Source organism: Marmota marmota, unplaced genomic scaffold (genome assembly GCF_001458135.2).
Source record: "Marmota marmota marmota unplaced genomic scaffold, marMar, whole genome shotgun sequence".
NCBI classification, from domain to species: Eukaryota; Metazoa; Chordata; class Mammalia; order Rodentia; family Sciuridae; genus Marmota; species Marmota marmota.
The window spans coordinates 3761146-3774366 of NW_025999962.1; the positions used below are offsets into that span (position 1 = coordinate 3761146).

General features: G+C 61.2%; 1 long non-coding RNA gene across 1 annotated transcript in view; it reads right to left on the reverse strand.

Annotated features, from left to right (window-relative positions):
* LOC125616798 overlaps positions 1 to 8044 on the reverse strand; it is an 18776-nt gene extending 10732 nt beyond the window's left edge. The window contains exons 1-2 of the long non-coding RNA XR_007347549.1: positions 8031 to 8044; positions 6445 to 6448 (exon numbers count right to left, since the gene is read on the reverse strand). This is a non-coding gene — a long non-coding RNA (uncharacterized LOC125616798). The remainder of the gene's footprint in view (positions 1 to 6444; positions 6449 to 8030) is intronic.
* Positions 8045 to 13221: the final 5177 nt, after the last annotated feature.

The following is a 13221-nucleotide window of genomic DNA, read 5'->3' on the forward strand; positions in this document are numbered from 1 at the left end:
GCCGCCGTGGCTCTGGCCCGTGCAGCCCGCGTCTCACCCTGCTCCTCTTGCAGGGGCTCCGGCCCAGAGCCTGGCGCGGTCCTTGCGGGTACTTACTGCCATCTTTAGGAGTTCTGTGGCTGTGTGCGCGGAGCCGGGATGGAGGCCAGGCCTCGGGCACGCTGGGCAGGTTCCACCACTGCCTGGACCTTCTGAAACCTTCTTAACAATGACAGTGACGAGTTCCTCAAGTTTAAGAAGTCACACATGTCGATCACGTACTAACACATGACGCCAACACGCAGGACGTGCCCCGTGCATCTGTGGCGTAATAATGCACATTAGTGAGGAGAGTGGCCACTTCCTACTGAGAAGCCTGACTGAACGGCTGGCCAGGGGTTCCGGGCGGGGGTGGCAGGACCCTGCAGGAGAGACGTGGCCTGAATGGGGTCATGGCGGGGACACCAGGCTGCCCTCTGAACTGGCCTGCCACTCTCCTGCTGGACACTTGGCAGTCCTGGCTGGCACTCCGCACCCTCACCTCCAGGCCTGCTCCCGGCCTGCTCTGCCCCTGGGCACAGGGCTCCATGCTGGATCGTGAATGCCCTGGGCTCTTCGCCCACTGTTTGGGGACACGTCCTCCTCTTCCTCCTCGTCTGGGCCTACCTGCCCACATGGGGACAGCTCTTTCCGGGTGCCCCAGCTTAGGGGGCCTCCTTCCCCATCCCTCCCAGTGGCCCCCTGTCCTTCAGGGCCCATGTCACCTCAGTCACAGGACACACTCTCTGGCCACCAGTTGGTGATCTTTCTCTGCCCGTGGCATGGTGTGCCCTGTGGGCACAGGCATCTGGCACACAGGAGGGAAGGTGACAACGTCCAGAGGACAGAGGGACATTTGTCTAACCTGTCTGTTGAAGCTTGATGTGCTGGAGGACCCCACAGGCGCCTCTGAGCCTCCCTGTCCCCTCCCGGGCTCTGCCCATACCCCTACTCTAGAGTCCCTGCTGCAGGTGACAGGAAAGCTGGGTGTCAGGACAGGCCCCACCACCATGGCCACGGCCGGCCACACCCTGGAAGCTGGGCCTTGGGCACGTGGCCTGCAGTCCTGCTTGGAGGCCTGGACGCGGCGGAAATGCGTGCAGTCGCTCACTGAAGGTGCAGGCCACACCGGGAAGGCAGTGACCACTGCAAACCAGAGGCCACCCCTCGTGTGTCACAGAGGACGGGCTCTAGGGACACTCACACAATGGCATGTTCATGACACCAAGAATGCCAGCCCACAGCCAGGTGGCAGCAGGGACGTCACACCACACGGAGTGGACGCTGCCAGCAGGTGAGAGGACCTGCCCCTGGGGGATCTGTGTGCAGGCCCCGGGCAGGCCGGCGACCGTGGGCGCTCTGAGTGCAGATCTCCTCTGGGCCCCTGTCCCAGGCCGGGCGCCTGCAGGGGCTGGGGAGCACACAGTCCAGTGCCACCACGGGTGCTCGAGGGGCCGTGCTAGCCGCCGGCTGAGGGGGCAGCCAGGTCAGGGGCAGGGACACCATGCCCTCAGGCCCTGGGACCTGAGTGGGCCGGATGGTGCTGCAGGGGACCAGGGTCACTGCAGGACGGGCCACCTCACACCTCTCGGAAGATCCAAGGCTGGCCGGCTGCCTGGGGCCGGGCCTCTGGGTTGCGGGTCTTCCTTTTTATTTATTATTTTTTTGTGCCTCGGGCGCTTACAAGGCGGCGAGGAAAGCGGTTTAGAGGTGACGTGGCAGACGCTGGGCAGCTGGTCCCTGGTGGCTTTGTGGGGCGCTCCCCATGCTTGGTTAGGGTCCCAGCTCCGCCTGGCCCTCCCCACCCAGCCCTGTTCCCCAGGGGAGCCGTGACAGTGCCCCCCACGAGGAGTGGATTTGTAGATCCTGAGGTTCTTCCTGGGTCCAGGGTGCTGCTCCAGGGGACAGGGAGGTGACAGGCTGTGACCTTTGACTTCAGGGAGGTCACAGCTGGTGGGGAACTAGCCTGGTGACCAAGGATCACGGGGTGGCCCCAGACGTGCCGCGTGCAGGGGGGCAAGGGGAGGCCACGCGGGAGCTGGGTTTGAACTGGCCAGGAGGGTGCGGCAGGAGCCTGTGCAGAGCGCAGGACCCAGAGCCATCAGGAGGGCCCGGCGAGGGCAGCCGACAGCCCAGCACGGGCCCCGCGGCCCCACCCCGCCTGCCCCGCTCTGGCTGCTCAGGAGACAGGCGGTGAGGCTGGACCTGGGGCCCAAGGAGGAGGGGGCTGGCGTCCTGCCCCAGGATGATGGACACCAGCCCTGTCCAGGGGCCTGGCCCTTGTTAGAGCCTCCAGGAAAAGAGGGGCCTCAGCAAGGCTGGGGGCACTAGGGGACACTGTTGCTCAGACCCTCCCTGGTGTCTGAGGGACAAGTGGCAGGGGCTCCAGTGACAGGGCCCAGGTCTGGCAGAGGGTCCCGTGAGCCAGGGGCAGCTCCGTGTCCTGTGGCGCCTGGACGACCCTCATGCCACCACGGCCGTTTGGGAGCTGCCCACTCTCCGCCTCAGGAGCGGGGCCTGGGCCAGGATGAAGGTGGCGGGGACGGGGGACGGCATGCTGCCCCGAGGGGCCGTGCACAGTGCGGGTCACTTCCTCAGTCAGCAGACATTCATGGAGGGTGGACCACGGCCAGGCAGCGCCTCAGCAGGTCAGCGTGGCCCCCAACCCTTGGGAGCCCGTGGTCTGGGGAACCAGACAGGCAGCATGGAAGGCCATGTGCGGGCGGCCCGTGCTCCTGGGTCAGGAGGACAGGGAGAGGGACAACAGGGAAAGGCCCGTGGGTCCAGTCCAGGGGAGCAGGTCACCCCTGACGTTAGCAGGCCCAGGCCCAGACATGTCATGGACGCAGCTGAATCCTCCGACAGAGACATACACATCTCCCCACCTCCTGGAGGACATGAACTGGTCCAGGAAGGTCCAGTCAAGTGCCCAGGGTCATGCTGTCCGGGAATGACCAGGACAAGCTGTTGACCCAGAAGGCCTTTAGCTACTCTGCCATCTTGTGGGAACCTCCCGGGAGCCGAGTGTGGGTGCAGGGGAGAGCAAGGGCGGGTCTCCAGTGGAAGGACGGACCCGAGAGAGGGTCCTGGGTGGAACTGTCCTGCTCAGAACCCCTGCCCTCATTTCCATGTTTTCCACAGGCCTCAGTTTCATTCTGACCCTTTGGGGTCATCATGCTTTTTTGTGTCTGGCATAATATCTTAAATACTCATTTGTTACTTTGTGTATCAGTGATTATCTCCTTTTCATTGCTGAGTAGTGTTCCATTGTGTGAATAGGCTGACCCGTGTCTGTTCTCCTGTGGATGAACTGTTGTGGTATTTCCAGTTTTTTATTGTGAATTGAATCTGCTATGACTATAGGGTACAGCTCCATGTGGGGGTGTACGTCTGAATTCTTCTGAGACAAAATCTCCAGGAGTGAAGCTGCTAGATCATCTGGCAGGCGCATGTGTAATGTCACAAGAAACTGAACGGGTCTCACCTCTGTGTACCGTTTTCATTCCCATGGGAAATGGATCTGTGTCCTCTGTGGTAAAGCACACCTGACACACATATCAGCTTCATCCTTTTTAGGTGGGCAGTTCCGTGGAGTCATGTACATCCATAATGTCATGCAACTGTCCCACGTCCCACCTCCACAAATCTTTTCATCTTGTAAAACTTGAACCTTGGGCACACTCAGCAATGACTCTCCATTCTTCCTCATCCCAAGCCACGAAGTCCCCACGCACTCCGTCTCTCTGCACTTGGCCACTCTTCTTCACCTAAGCAGACTCCCAAATTGTCTGTGTGTTTGGGATGGTTTATTTCCCGGAGCATAATGTCCTCAAGGTGCATCCAGGTTGTGGCATGTGGAACGTCTTCTATACCATAAACACGTGAGCTACACAATGCTGATCTGTCAGCACTGGTTAAACCACGGACACTGGGATTTGTGCACTGGGTGTATGTAATTATATCACACACACACCCCCCAGACAGCACTTGCCCCACAGGACGGCTAAGATCAACTCCCCGGACGTTGGAGAGGTGTGAAGCGAGCTTCTCGGGCTCGCTGGTGGGAGGCCAAGATGTGCAGCTGCTTTGCAAACCTGTGATGTTTCTTACAAGTGAAACGTGCCCTGGTGGTCCCCGTCCGTCCTCAGGTCTACGGAGGCTGCAAGGTGGACCCTGCAGGAAGGCATTCGTTGTGACTAATAATGGAAGACCCAGATGCCCGTCAGGGCTGAAGGGACCCTCCACCTGTGCCCTCTCCATAGTGCAATTCAAAGGAGCAGAGAAAGTTAACTATTGCCGCCGCCGTCAGAGTCTCCAACCTTGGCTAACCCAGGACTCGGACACGAAGACTCCCATAGGTGACGTCTTAGGACAATGAGTCTTGGGGCAGAGGTCGGGGCAGCGGTCCCCGGTGGGGCAGGTAGCCAGGGACTGACTGACTGGGGCAGGAGGGAATGTTGGGGGTGGGTGGGACCGTCCGGCCCCTCCACAGGGACTCCGTCCCATCAGGTGTATTTATCTGCTAAAGAGAATTGGGTTTCAGATCCTGCTTTGAGCTCTGAGTAAATTCTGCCCCAATACTGGAGTAAAGGGGGTGCAAAGTTTCCAGGTTCCTCGCAGGGGAGGCCGAGGAGGAGCGTGGAGGCCCCAGAGGAACTGTGCTCAATGGAGCCTGGTCAGCTCGCTGGGCCAGAGTTTTAAGGGATTTGTAGGGACTCAGTTTTTGTGTCCTGCGGCTCCAAATTCATACATGAAAACCTAAATCCTGGGTGCGGCTGTGTGTAGGTGACGGAGATCTCCAACCAGGAGGGGAGCCCTCGGCAGACACCAGACGCGCCGGGGTTGGCTCAGACTGCAGCCCCCAGAAGTGTGACAAACCCTGTTATCTGAGTCGCTCAGCCTGCAGCCGGTGTTTTGCCGGCCGAGACCAAGATGAGAGCTGGGATCAGGGACAACCCAGTCAGGACCTGGCCTTGCCGCTGACCAGCAGATCAGGGGCGGTGGCCGGCCCAGGGCTGGGTGCTTGGGCAGAGGCAGCACTGGGGCTCAAAGGTAGGTGGTCCTTCCGCAGCTTGCACGTACGTGTGCGCCTGTGTGTGTGAGCATGTGTGTGTGCACGTACGTGTGCACCTGTGTGTGTGCATGTGTGTGTGTGTGTGCGTGCATGTGTGTGTGTGTGTGCGTGTGCATGTGTGTGTGTGCATGCGTGTGTGCCTGTGTGTGCGCATGTGTGTGTGTGTGTGCGTGCATGTGTGTGTGTGTGCCTGTGTGTGTGTGCATGCGTGTGTGTGTGTGCGTGTGCATGTGTGTGTGTGCATGTGTGTGTGCATGTGTGTGTGCATGTGTGTGTGTGCGCGTAGGGGTGGGCAGGATTCCACGAGGGGACATCTGCGAGGGAAGAGGGAGTCCCCCAGTCGTGTCCCTGCTGTTAAACTAGCCCCTAAAACCAGGTCTCGCCCGACCTGCTCCTCCAGGAAGCCGACTCCGAGGCCAGCCCCACCTCGCGCCCGCCCCCTGGGGGTGAGGGGGGAGCCGCGCTCTGGCACGGGAGGGGCTGGGCACGGTCCCTAGAGGACAGGCTTTGCAGCCATTGCCGTCCCCACCTCCCCGTTTGGAGGACAGACCTGCGTCTGGGGTGGGTGGGAGGAAGTCCTGAGGCCCTGATGGCAGGTGGCCAGTGGGGCCGCGGGGCAGGTGGGGGTCGGACCCCTGGCTCTGGAGGCCTTTGCCCCTGAGCCTCCCCCAGGAACAGTCCCTAGCTGTTCACCAGCAGGTGATCTCTCAGGTCAAAATCCAGAGACCGCCCCGGCCCCCACAGGGAGCCCTGCCTCACCTCAGCACCAGCCTCGCGGCTCAGCCACCTGGGTGCTGCCCGGCAGGGCGCTGGCTTTCCTGAGTGTGCTTTTACGTAAGTGCTTTTTGTCCCCATTGGAACTCAAGTCCAGAAAGACGGCCTCTCCTGTCCGTGTCCACCGGGCATGTGGAGCAGACTCTGACTAGGAACAACCCGGATCCAACAGCCCCTCATTTCAGGCTCAGTACTTTCCTGGGCATCTGGGGCTCCGGGCTCTGTGCTGCGGTACATCGCGTCTCCATCCACGGAAGGGTCTCACCGTGCACCCGCGGGGGGGGGCGGGGGGGTGTGCCCGGTGGACAGAGGAGCTGAGATCACTTCTGAGGATGAAAACCCCACTTCTCAGGCCCCATGTCCTCCAGCGCTTTTCCTGCCTCATTTCACCTCCTCTTCCCAGGGGGCTCTGGAATCACAAAAAGGGTCTTTCATATGCAAACAGCACGGTTCTGCTAAGGAGACCTAGAAAGAGCCCCTGCTAAGTTCCCTCCCACTACAAGGAAGGCAGCTTGGCGGAGGCCAAGCCTGGAGGCCGCTGTCCCTGGTGACCTGGTGAGGTGGTGGCCAGCAGGGACGTGGCTTGACCTCTCAGGAGCTTGGGTGGCTGAGTGAGCCCCTCCCCTCTGTGCCTCCATCTCCTTGTTGGTAAGATGGGGGTGATGAGGGCTAGTTTGGGGAGGGACTTGAGGGCCCTGACACCCACGGCAGCCCGGCACAGGATAGACGTAGGTCCCAGGAGCACCTGCTCCCCGCGCTGCCCACAGGGCCACTGCACATGCTCTGCCTCTCTGTGCCCACCCACAAAGCTCCTGAGACGGAGGAGCCCTTGGGATTCCAGGCAGAGACCCTTAGAGGGGTCGATGGCACCCAGAGTGGCCGTGATGCTGGACGCGTGCACCCTCCATTCACAACTCTGTGCCGGAGGGTCATCACTCCCCAGGGAGACGAAGGACACCTGGACTGCAGGTGCTGCCCCCAGACTCCCGAGCACCCCACAGGCACTCAGCTCCCAGGGGGCATTTGACTGTGCATCTCTGCACCTCACGTCCCTCTGACTGTCCCCAGAGTCCATTTACATGTATCACAGTCACGGCTGGTCGTGTGGCCTTCCTGATGGACACACACACCAGGTCCACAGCGGCCCAGGAGCACAGGACGGCATGGCCGAGGACGCCTGGGCGTGTGCAGGATCCACACGCGCAAAGCAAGCGGGAGGTGGCCGTCACGAAGAGGGATTCCGCACAAGCCACCAGGGGAAGAGCAAGATCAAAAGGCAGTGGCGCTGGTCCCTGGGTCTTTGTGACCGTCCTGCAGCCTCCTCTACCAGCCTCCTTTTCAAGACCATCATGGGGATCTCTGGCGTTTTCCTGTGCCGAAGCTGAATGGATTTTACCAATAATGGCCGAAATGAGACAGAAATGACACCCTTCACGGCTGCCCACAAAGCGGCAACACTGCAGAGATGTCCCCCTGTTGGGAAGGAAGGTCACTGAGCCGTTGGGCCCAGAGCCCAGTTCCAGCTCCAGGAGGAGCAAGAACCCGCAAAGCCTCCATCACAGGACGCTGGGGGACATTGCCGATGGCAAGGACGATGTCCCTGCAAGCGAGGGGCAGCGGAGGCTTCTCTATACCCAGAGGCCCCACTGCAGAGAGGGGGCACCGGCTCCCGGCCGGGGTGGGACGACAGGGGTTTTGAAGAAGGTAAGTCCAGTCGGGGACAGGAGCCCCTCCACCTTCACACGGGTGGTGGCCCTCCGTCCACTTCTGTTTGTATTGGTCATTTCCCCTTTCATCAGTGTTTCCAAATGACACGTGGAGATTGTCCCTGTTTACAGGTGGCCCACGGATGCTTGAGGGCAAGGGCATGACCAGATCTAGGTCACCGGCATGACTGTCACCCCACCTACTTATTACCGTCATTTCAAAATCATCATTTACTATTTGTTTACTTGGTAAAAGGCCCTTTTGCCATGCACATTTAAAAACATGTCGTGGTTGTGGGTGGACAGCGCATCTGTGTTTTTATTTTGATGTGGTGCTGGGGATGGAACCCAGCGTCTCACACGTGCCAGGCAAGCGCCCTACCACTGAGCCCCAGCCCAGCCCCGTCACCGCCCACATCTCACAGCTGAGAAGCCCAAGACTCAAGGAGGTGAGCCACCTCGTGGAGGTCACACGGCCGGCTCAGGGTGGGGAGGGACAGGCTGCAGCTCTGTCCCCCAGTGCTCCTTCCACGGTGCCACGTGCCTCTGTCCCAGCCGGAGCGGGAAGTGGCTGGCTCCTCCATGGTGGTGGAGGGCACGGTTCAGGAACAGAGCCCATTCTGGAGCTGCTATGTGTATCAGTCAGCTTCCCGCTGCTGTGACTAACAGGACCTGACCTGCACCGTCATGGAGGAGGGACCCTTTATTCGAGGGCTCACAGTTTCGGAGGTCTTGGTCCATACAAGGCAGGCTCCACTTCTCGGGGCTCAAGATGAGGTGAACATCAGGGAGGAGAGTGTGGCGGAGGGAAGCCGCGCACATCATGGTGATCAAGAAGCAGAGACAGACTCCATTCTCCAGATACAGAATATTTATACCCCAACGCTGTGCCCTGGGTCCCACCTCCAGCCACACCCACCGCTTCAGGGACCCCAGGTCAACCCAGCGGGGATTAAGTCCTGATGGGTCAAGACTCTCCTCTGAACCTTCTCGCACGTCTCCCCCGTGAGATCCGGGGACCTCACACTGCGTTGGTGCTGGTGGGAGGAGGAGCTGGGTGGCAGGTGGGGAACTGCGCCCCCCAGGGTCGGGCCGACTCCTGCGCAGGCAGAGGAAACTGAGGGGAGCCCCCGCCGACCAGCGCCCGGACCCTCTCCAAAAGGGACAGACTGAGAGGGTGACCTGGCTGGGCAGGGGACACCTGAACCCAGGGCCCTGCTGGGGCAGGACTCGAAGGCCACTGTTTTGAGCTCTCTGCCTGTGGTCTTCAAGGCCACCCGACTCCCCCTGACCTTACGCCATAAACCTGTAGCCTGCAGACAACGCTGTCCCCCTCTCCTGGGACCCGCCCTTTGGGAGCGCTGCTTTCTCCCTATTACGCCAATAAACCCTGTCCTTGGCTCTCACCCTTGTGCCCGTGGATTTCATTCTTCTAATTCATCAAACAAGGACCCACCCAACCCCACGCTCCGTGCTGCAGTGTCATCTTCTGGTGGCCAGGACGTGGTCTAGGACAGGCCCATTTGAACCAACTCTGGCCCACCAAGAAAGCCCAGTGCTGTGTAGACGCACCGCGGCCGTTTTCTGGGCTCTGAGAGACCCCACAGTGGAGCCATCTGGGGAGAAAGGGAGTTTACTTGGCCAAGATTCGGGAAGCTGTGAAGTCCACGGCCCCAGCAGGTCGGGGTGTCTGCTGAGGGCTTGGGGGCATTACCTCAGTGGCTGAGGCTGGCCATCTCCCACGTCCCCTCCACTGTCCCCTGACCCCATCCCATGTCTCAGCCATAGGTTCCAACAGCATCGTCTCAGGAAGGACCTGCTCTGAATCCTCTGAAGCCGTTTCCGTCTGTCCCACCGAGGGGCCCCTCAAAGCTCCAGTGGCCACTCTCCTTTCCGCCCTCAGAGCTCTCCGCCCCAGCTCTTGGTGGGAACCACGGGCAGATGCACTGAGTCCCACGCAGCCCACGAGGACGGCGCTCCGGGGGCGGCCCTGCAGGCCAGGCTCAGCGCCCGCGGGTCCCCGAAGGCAGCACAGGCAGGCCAGGAGGGACAGCAGCCTGCAGGGGCGCGGGCCAGTTTCCACTGTGGGCAGTGAGGGCTCCTTCCCACCAGGGCCCTAGGGACAGGGTGCTCTTTGTGTAAGTTGCCAGGGCCAAAAGGAGTCACTGTGTCAAGTCCTAACAAAAAATACAGCCAGGAGGCTGGGCAGGGAGGCCCAGGCACCGCGCCTGTGATAAGGGCCATTACCAGACCAGCCCTGAAGGCCCTGGGCACCAACGCCACCCTCAGGAACTCTCCCAAGGCCTCCCCCACTGCAGCCTCCCCCAGCCACGGAGGCCAGCAGCATGCCCAGACAATGGCCTGGCACACAGTCCCCTGACGGCCCGAGGCCCGCTCCTGGGTGAGCCCTGTGAGCCGTTCTCTTCCACACCTGTGCCTCTCCTTGGCCTTGACGGCCTCCCCCTGCCGAACCTCCCCGCGCACGCAGCTGGCCGCCAGGGTGCAGCGGTACCGCGGAGCAACGCTGCTGCTCGTTCCCAGGGGACCCGTCCCCCCCCTCTGCTGTCATTCAGGTCCACCAGATGCAGGGCCGTCCTCCCCTGGCCCCTGGCCCCTGGCCCCGTCTGTCCCGGGTGGTCCTGGAGGACGGTGGCTCCCTGGCATTTCCAGCCCCCCCCCCCGTAGGAAGGCTGGGTGAGCTGGACTGAGGGCTGTGGCCCCTCTTGTACCTCCATTTGGTCATGCAATGTTTATGTGGTCAGCAGCAGGAGCCGATCCCAGGCAGAAGGGCGCAGAATCTGCACCTCGGGAGCAGCCTCACCAGTTGAGCAATGGAGGGGGCACAGATGCCTGCCTTCCTGGGCCTCTCAGGAGGTCACTGCGGTCCCCTCGATGGTCCCTGGAGCCCCCATGAGCTCCAGAGGCTGGGTTAGGCTCCTCCACCGAGGTTTCCCTCCACCTTGGGCCAAGTCCCGACCCTCACTTCTGTGTAGTCCTTTGTGGAGTGTGTGACAGTGACTCGGGCACTGGCCCTGGTACCTGGAACTGTCTAGAATCCCCTCAGCCGCACACTGGCCTCCTAGGCCCTCGGTGCCCCACCTCCACCAGAACCTCCCGCGAGAGCACCTGTGTCCAGCTCAGGTGCACCCAGGGTCTCCGACAGTGGCTGCTGACCTAGCCCAGCCCCTACGTCACAGAGATCCTAACTGCCGGAAGGTTCCGCCTTCAGCCGTCCCTGCCCACCTGCCCAGGGCAGCTTGGTCAGTGGGCCAAACCCCTGCTGCCCTTCCTGGCGGAGGAAGTCAACCTGAACACACCCTGAATGGCTGTGGCCTCCTCTGCGGACAGACCCCAGACCCCGCCAGGCTCCTTCCCTTGCGAATCCCCTCGCCCTGGCCCACTTACTGTGTCCTCGGTACCTGGACTTGCAGATGGCGCCCACATGCGTAGTTACTGGAGGCCTCACAGCTCACAGGCCCAGTTACCGTCCCTCCATCTGCCCACCTGCCCACAGTCTTCCTCCCCAACTCGGAATCCAGGCAGCAAACAAAATCTCTTCTGTGCCCAGGATGGCCCAGGCAGGAGGTGTGGCACCGAGTCCCCCCGGTCCTCCTGGACGCTGCAGATACCGCCGTGCTGCAAGGCTGGCGCAGGCCTGCGTCCGAGAGCACCCCCCACCTGCAGTCCTGTCCGGGGCCACAATTTCCTCCTGGTGACCACCGTCAAAATCTGGGTCTAAAATTCCTCTCACCCTCACTGGGCTGCTGCACTGGCACAGAGCCGCCGGCCAGCAGCGGTTCCAGACCTCGAGTGTGGCCTCCCTTCCTCTGCACTGCCAGCGCAGGCAGCAGGGCCCGAGGCACATGGAGGGATCTGGGGCCTGTCTGGGAGCAGGAGCCTCATCTCCTGTCCTGATTAACTACTTACCTCTGGAAGGCGAGCCGCAGCTTCTGAAAAGACGCCAGAATCTGCTCTTTACAGAGGTGTCCGGCTCCTGAGTGATGCTAACAAACGAGCCGGTCACTGACACCTCACAGCCTTCCGCACACTGGAGTCCATCCTGAGAGCTGTGGCGACTCCACCTGCCTAGCTCCATGACAGGCGGGTGACAAGAGCGGGTCTTAGGCACACAGTGAACTCTCCGTCCTTCTGTCTGCTACCAAGGGTCAGTTCCACCATGCGACCAGCGCACTGGTTTCATTAAAGAGGTCTTGGCATAAAGTTAACTAGTGAGATCGAAATAAACACACAGACTCAGTTACCTTTTTCTATGACCAGGTCCGAGACGGCTCCCCCTCTGGCTTCGACCTCGAACCACCCGGTAGGGCAGCAGGGATTACTCAGGGCTAGCAGGAGAGAGAGAGAGGGAGCACGCCAGGGAGTAGCCTTTTATTGGGGAACAAGAAATTCAGGGGAGAATTCCATCCAATGAAGGTTGAGGGGGGCCGAACTCCAGGATCAGGGTCAGTGATTGGTCCCTGGGGTCAGTGGTCAGTCACACCCCCACACGGACAGGCTCTGGCACCAGGAGAGGGCCGGGAAAGCTCCGACACAGTTTAGCCAGAGCGCCTCACACCCAAACCGGGAGTTGCCCAGTCATGTGTGAGAATGGCTCCCCACAGGTCAGGGACAAACCTGCAGATTGGACGACCCGGACAGGAAATAGATTCAGAAGTCACTGCAAACTCCATGTGTATGTGTGCGTGTGTGTGCACGCGCGTGTGTGTGTGTGTGTGTGGGGTGTGTGGGGGTGGGGCAGGGCAGCACCTCAAGAAGGCAGCCGGGGTCCTGGACACTGGAACAGAAGTTCTCCAGCAGGCCCAAGGGACCGCAGCAGTGTGATGAGTAGGACGTGTGTGTTTTGGTCCCTGTCCCTGGCTCCAGCCTGAGCCCCTAGCACCACGGCCATCTCCTGGGCAGTAAAGGACTGAGGAGCAGCTCTGGGCTCATCTCGGGTCTTGTCCCTGGTTCCCGGCCCAGAGCTCCTACTCCCTAGGAATTTCCTGGGTAAAGGAGTGTCCCAGCATCCTGGGGGGGGGTGTCACCAGAAAGACCAGGCCAAGATTGGAAGCTTGGAGCTTCCAGCTCCACCCCATCCTCTGGAGCAGGGCCGGGCTGACAGCAGGGCCACGTGACGAAGTTCCCGTACCATCCCGGAACCTGGCACTTGGGGGGCTTCCAGGTTGGCAGCTTCCTCGTGCCAGGACAGCCCACCCCAAGCCGCAGGGACAGGGCTCCTGGGCACGGGCCCTTCCAGATGCCGCCCACGCACCTCATCAGGCTGCTAACATGATGTCCTTGGTAACAACTGGTGAATGTGTCCCCTGGTTCTGGGGGCCACGAGGCAGATATTCAAAACTGAGGAGGGGTCCCGGGAAGCCCACTTTTTAGCCAAGTTGGACAGAAATGGGGAGCAGGAAGGAAGACGGACACACGGTATCTGGCCTGGCAGCCTGGAGCAGGTGTGGGGACGGCGGGGACACAATGGCCCGCCTCAGCCCTGAGTCCTCAGAGGCAGCCAGCGTCTGGGGAGAGGGACGGACACCTGCCGGAGGCAGTGAGAGCCGACAGGCCCCCGTGCCAAGCGTGGGCACCGCCTTCTGCATCCTGGGGTTCACACTGGCAAAGACCCCCCCCCCCCCCGGGTTT